Genomic DNA, 7,487 nt, shown 5'->3' with positions numbered 1-7,487 from the left:
GTGAACATTTAGAACAGAAAAGGCTAGTGGGAAGTAACGGACATAGATCCAATTTAGACATAAATAAACATGCAAATTTATTGAAAACAGAAACCCATAATTCTAAAAAAAATAGAAGTAAACATGTTATTGTAGTAAACACATATATTGGGCAGCAGTAGGCATGCTAGTGCAATAAACACATAGATTGAACATTCATTGACATAATGCTGCACTGTGGGTCGGGCCCGGGCTTAAATGGGCTTAATGGGCCAGGCTTAACGGCCCCGGGCTTAGCGGTCCTTGGCTTTGGCGGTCCCGGGCCTGGCGGTCCCGGGCTTCGTAGGCTCAACGGGTGAGACCAGCCCATGACGGGCCTAAGCCCATATGGTCCTGGGCTTAGCGGGCCTAGCGGGTTTTTTTTTTTTTTTTAAGGAAATATCTTGTAAACCATATCATGGCTATATAAAATAGTAGAAATCTAATTATTAAAAGTGCTTGACGAAAAAGTAATATATATATATATATAGACTATAGTATACTAGTATAGTATATATAATATATATATATATATATATAGTATACTAGTATAGAATGTTATGTATATATATTTCATTGTATATTTTCTTGTAGTATATATTGTATGTTATGTATATATATTCCCTTATATATTTTCTTGTAGTATATATTGTATGTTATGTATATATTCTCTTATATATTTTCTTGTAGTATATATATTGTATGTTATGTATATATATTCCCTTATATATTTTCTTGTAGTATATATTGTATGTTATGGATATATATAGTATAGCTTATATATTTTCTTGTATTATATATTGTATCTTATGTATATATATTATAGCTTATATATTTTCTTGTAGTATATATTGTGTAGTATACTAGTATAGAATGTTATGTATATATATTTCATTATATATTTTCTTGTAGTATATATTGTATGTTATGTATATATATTCCCTTATATATTTTCTTGTAGTATATATTGTATGTTATGTATATATTCTCTTATATATTTTCTTGTAGTATATATATTGTATGTTATGTATATATATTCCCTTATATATTTTCTTGTAGTATATATTGTATGTTATGGATATATATAGTATAGCTTATATATTTTCTTGTATTATATATTGTATCTTATGTATATATATTATAGCTTATATATTTTCTTGTAGTATATATTGTATAGTATACTAGTATAGAATGTTATGTATATATATTTCATTGTATATTTTCTTGTAGTATATATTGTATGTTATGTATATATATTCCCTTATATATTTTCTTGTAGTATATATTGTATGTTATGGATATATATAGTATAGCTTATATATTTTCTTGTATTATATATTGTATCTTATGTATATATATTATAGCTTATATATTTTCTTGTAGTATATATTGTATAGTATATATTGTATGTTATGTATATATTCTCTTATATATTTTCTTGTAGTATATATATTGTATGTTATGTATATATATTCCCTTATATATTTTCTTGTAGTATATATTGTATGTTATGGATATATATAGTATAGCTTATATATTTTCTTGTATTATATATTGTATCTTATGTATATATATTATAGCTTATATATTTTCTTGTAGTATATATTGTATAGTATACTAGTATAGAATGTTATGTATATATATATTTCATTGTAGGGGCTGGAATATTTGGCCTAGCATGCTCTAAGGCAAGTTGATAAGCATTATAAATTGTTTGAGCATTAATTTTAATTGAGGCTTTTGCATCTGCAGGTGTAGCAAGTTCCTCATTTGAAAGATCTAAAGCCTTATAAATATTTGAATACCAAAAATGAGGACCTCCCAATTTTATTATAGGATTTAACATTGTAGCAAGACCATAAATAGGAGGGATAGGAAAAAAATATTTTTTAAACTTTTGTTTCATTTCATTTATAGCAAGTTGATAAATTTCCCCACCCTCCGAAAATTCAACAAACAAATCAGATAGTGCTGCAATATAAACTAAACAGTTTGAAATAGTAGGATAATATTGCCCAAAAAATGCATTTGTAGCAATTTGAAAATGTTCTAAAAAATCTAAAAGAATTTTAACATTCGTCCAATCTTGAGTAGTAAGCATTTCATCATCATCCTCACACATTAAACATTGCATTAATTGGGTTTCTATATTCATATGCAACTACTAAACTTTCGTACATATAATTCCATCTAGTCGGGCAAGGTTTAGGAACCTTTCTTTCTCTAAGGCCATATTCATCACATTTTTTAAAATATTCTCTTAGTCTACTTCTACGGTTTGAATAAAAAAGCCAATTAAGAGCCATTCTAACCTTTTCAATTTTTAAATTTAAAATTCGCAAACCATCACCGACAATTAAATGATAAATATGACAAATACATCTAATATGGAAAATATTACTAAATGCAGGATTTAGTGTTGTTGTAAGTATGCCTATAGCACTAGTGTTACTAGAAGCATTATCCATAGAAATTGCCATTATTTTATCTCTAAAGCAAAAATATCTACAAATATCTGCAATAGTGTTAGCTATAAACTTACCTGTGTGACGTGAATTAATTATTCTATACGCAATTATGCGTTTTTGCATTGTCCACTCCTCATCTATCCAATGACTTGTAACAGTTAGATAATCACAATCATTACCACTTCTACCAATATCAGTAGTAATAGAAATCCGATTAGGTATATGAGTAAATAAATACCGCAAATATTGTTCATATTCATGTTTATATTTATAAATATCGCTCTTAACTGTTGCGCGAGGCCAACCTTTATAAGTAGGATTAAAAACTCTTTGAATATAATGAATCCAATTAGGATTAGAAGCAAAAGTATAAGGTAAGCACATAACGGTAATCATCTTTGCTAATTCTTCACGATCTCTATTAGGATCGTAATATAAAATACCTCCGGTCACAGTGTTAATTCCTGGTTGAACTAGATTTGAACCTGTACTAGGGTTAACCGTAGAATCTACACTTGTCCCCTCTAGCTGCGCTTTCATTTGTAAAAATCTAGCTTTATCTCTAGGGTGTGTTTTTATGTGCCTAGTCAAACTACCCGTGCCGCTACGGTCTCCAGTATATTTATGAGCCATTAATTTCCCACAAGTTTTACACTTAGCCTTATTTTGTTCTCTTACTTGAGTAAAAAAATTCCAAACTAATGATGTTTCTAGGCGTTTAGCAGGTTCTCTATTAAAAGTAGGAGTTTCTACAGGTGGGTCGGCCGGTGCATCAGTTGGGTTATTAAAAGGACTAGTAGGTGTATCATCTAAATCCGATGCTTGGGTTTCATCATCATCATCCTCATTTTTCTCATTATTTTCTAAGATAGTTTCATTAGGATAAAGAGCATTCATAATTGCATCATCTAATCTTTCACCTGGTGCAACATTATGGCAAAATTCACTATCGGTAAATTGAAAACAAGGGTGATCACTATCAAGAATTACGGGAGGAGGAGGACGTCTAGGTTGGCGACTACTTTCAACTTGCTTATCTTTTCTAGGTCGGGGAGCCGGGGGAAGGGTAGTTGGTTGGCCACTACTTTCACCGGTTTTATCTTTCCCTTACTGAACATATTTTTCAAAGAAAATGCCATATTAATTACAATTATGCAAACTAAAACACACAAAAATATATTCTTAAAACTTAAGAGTTGAAACGAGTTTACCGGATTGCCGAACAACTTCTTGAAAATTAAAAATCGTTGAAGACTTCAATTCACTAACTTCACAATTTTTCACGAAGTTTCAACAATAAAATAAGCAATTCTAGTAGAGAGATTGAGAGAGATTGATGAATTGGTGAGTAAAAATGAAAGAATGAGGGGGTATTTATAGTTGAGAATTGGGAAAAAGTGTAATTATATAAAGTTTGGGGTTAAAATAAAGTTTGGGGGCCAAATGGCTATTTTCTAAACATCCAAACGGTCAAAATTGCAGCCCAAACGACTACTTTTTAAATATGGCCGTTGGGCTGCTTTTTTTTAAAAAAAAAAATTAATTATAGTCGTTAGGCCCGCTAGGCCCGTTGGGCCCGGACCAGGCCCGCCAGCCGGTCCCGGGCTCGTGGGCTTAATGTTGAAGACCAGCCCGCCTCGGGCTTTAAGGGACCGTTAGGACCGTCCCACCAAGACCGGCCCACTAGGCCCGTTAGGACCGCGGGCCCGGTCTGGTCCAGTTCAGGCCCGGCCCACAGTGCAGCATTACATTGACATGCTGGGAAACACATAGTTAGATATGTTGTTGAACATACAGATTGAACAGAAGTAACCACATAGACTAGACAGAAGCAATCATGTTAGTAAACACAAGGATTAAACAGAAGTAGACATGCTAGTAAACACATAGATTGAACAGAAGTAGACATGCTAGTAAACACATAGTTTAACTGAATAGCAGTAGTGGAGGCATACCAGTTGGAAATTTGCAGTATGAGAGCAAAGTAAATAGGATCCAAGATCTAATCTTGGCTTCCAGCCGACTAGATAGTGCAATAGACAAGTAGCAGTAGATTGCAATAGAGAGAGAGAGAGAGAGAGAGAGAGCAAGAATTTTGAAGAATTTTTCCTTAGGTCTGTGTGTGTGAACTATTGTCCGTGTATGAGAGGTAGAATGAGAGTGTATATATAGGAGTCGAATAGTGTAAGTAAATAAGGCAAGGTAGGTAAATATTGTAAATAATGTAAGGGAAGTTATCAAATAATCAATCAAGCTTGATATGGACAGAAAATTAGGGGATTATACCCATAAATAACTCTGATTGAGTTTCAAATAAGGCAAGAAGTGGGCTTAACATCCAATTAGGGTTAGAACCCATAAATCAAGTAATCAATCACACGAATAAGGAAATCATAGGTAATTAGAGACCAATCAAGGGTCAATCAACCCATAAATAGGCAAGACACGCCAATTAGGAACCTCTGGATTAAGAAAAACAAGCAGAAATCAGTGAATTATTTCAGCAAATAATGAAACCCAAGATAATTTAGTTAATCAGTCAATTATTCAAACAATAACGGATAAAATATTGAAGTCAAATAATGAACAGTCAAGCAATTGAACTAGGGTCATAGCCATACGAGAAAGATTAAACAAAATATAAGAATCTCAGAAAACCTTTTGCAAAAATAAAAGTAGAACCCTAAATTTTTAAAAAAATACTTAGGGTTGATTAATAGTAGGAAGATCAGGAGAATCTTAAAGAAACGGTCATGGAAACTCGAAACTACTTCAAACACAGAGGTTCGACCAACAAATAACGAGAAAACCAAACCCTAATATAACAAAGTGCTTAAAAATCGATTAACAGTAAAGAAGTAAGAGAACTTTTAAAGAAAAATTGTTGACAAACTCAGAATCACTTCAGATTTACAAAGATCTAGATGGATTCATGTCCAAAATTAGGGTTTTGAAGAAAAAGGAAAGAGGTAAAGAGAAGCTGGCCTTGAACCAGAGATTTGAACCATAAACATCGTGATAGTAACACTCACAGACCATAGGTAGACCCTCGAAGAGTCTCGAACAAGATCTGGCTAGATCTCTTCGAGATCTTTCCATGAAATAACAAAATTGGGCAACCAGGTGAAGTAGGAGGCCAGTAGAAGTCTCAAACAGCCATGGAAATCCATGGAACGGGTAGGAATCAAAGATATTAGGGTTGGTTTTGGGTGGCGGCTAGTGTTAGGGTTGGGTCTCAGAGAAAGATGGAGAGGTTAGGGAATTTAGGCGGCTGTTTTGTGTAAAATGAACCAGGGTTAGGGGTATTTGGAAATTAAAAAAGTAAAGGAATGATATGGACCGTTGATCTTAGAGATCAACGATCATGATTGATCCTGGGGTTGGGACAGATTGAATTTAATTGTTTTGGGCTGGGGTGGATTGGGCCGATTTTAATTGAATTGGGACCAAATTTGGGCTATTTAATTAGGCTAGAAAGGGCCATTTGTTTAATACTTAATTGATAAAAATAATTTTAGAAAATACTTAACAAATTATAAAAATGATTTTCATGCCAAGAAATATTTTAAAATAATTACTTAGTATTTAAAAAATATAAAAGGCTATTTTCTGGTAAAATAATGTAATAATGCATGCATGGGTTATAATTGCAAAGTTATTGCAATTATAAAATGCAAATATGGCTATTTGTGAAATAATTAAAACTTAGTACAAATGAAAATGATAAAATTAAGCCACAAAATTATTATAAAATTATTTGTGATGCAATTAGTAATTGTTTATATAAATAAAAATACTAGGATAAATTAATTAGAACCCTTAAAAATACAAATATTGTGGAAAAATATTAATTGATGCTAATGCGTAGTTTTGGAAGTATATATGCATTTTGAAAAATATTATATGGAAAATTGGGTATCAACAACTGCCCCTCTTTACCCGGGAAGGATGAAAGAGTTTTTGGGTAAAGAAATGATGAACAATTTTGACCGAATGGGATGTTTTGAAAAATAGAGACTGAACCCTGGTCTTCAAGCTGCCTACATATCCCTGGTTTTACATGAATCGGGCCATGTGTAGTTCTTAATTCATCGGCGAAACACAACGATGAAGTCATCACAAGCACGAACATGAGACTTTGGAATGGGTGGAAAGATGGTTATGGTGAGCGGTCAGATTTGAGATAATTTGAAAGAACTGGAGCGTGATTGATATTTGTGCGGAAATTTAAACATGATGCAGATTCCCTTCTGACCATGATAATTGTCTTTGGACGATTGAGGATAACGTACTTAGACCATGATGTCCTGGGCCATTAATTGTTCGGTAGGGGATTCACAGGCCATGAAATGATGTCCTCGGGCCATGAAAATGGTGCCTCCGAACCATGACGCCTTTGAATAATGATATGCAAATTTGATAGATCCTCAGGCCATGGCATGGTGTCTTCCGGCTATGAGGATGATGCCTTTAGACAATGACGCCTTTGGACAAGTTGGCGATATTTTAGCCCATAAGATGCAATAATATGATACTAAAATCAACGAGACAAGGCTTAGTCATGTGAGGTTGAGGGCAGATCTTAGCTCGAAAGAGGAGCAAATAGATGGTTCCGGAGAGACATCGCTTAGTCTCGGCAAATAAAGGCGATGATTGGCCTTATGCAAACAGGAGGAAGAGCTTAGTCTCATGCAATATTCGGGACAGGGCTTGGTCCCATGCAGATGGAAGGCAGAGTTTAGCCTTATGCAGATACGGAGGTAGGGCTTAGCCTTATGCAGATCGAGACAGAGCTTAGTCTCATGCAAGATTCAGGACAGGGCTTAGTCCCATGCAAATGGAAGGCAGTGCTTTCGCCTTATGCAAAATGGAGGCAGGGCTAAGCCTCATGCAGGATTCGGGACAAGGCTTAGTCCCATGCAAATAGAAGGCAGAGCTTAGCCTTATGAAGATATGGAGGCAGGGCTTAGCCTCATGCAAGATTTGAGACAGGGCTTAGTC

This window comes from Nicotiana tabacum, chromosome 11, assembly GCF_000715075.1.
Source record: "Nicotiana tabacum cultivar K326 chromosome 11, ASM71507v2, whole genome shotgun sequence".
Taxonomy (NCBI): Eukaryota; Viridiplantae; Streptophyta; class Magnoliopsida; order Solanales; family Solanaceae; genus Nicotiana; species Nicotiana tabacum.
This window is presented reverse-complemented; position numbering follows the sequence as displayed.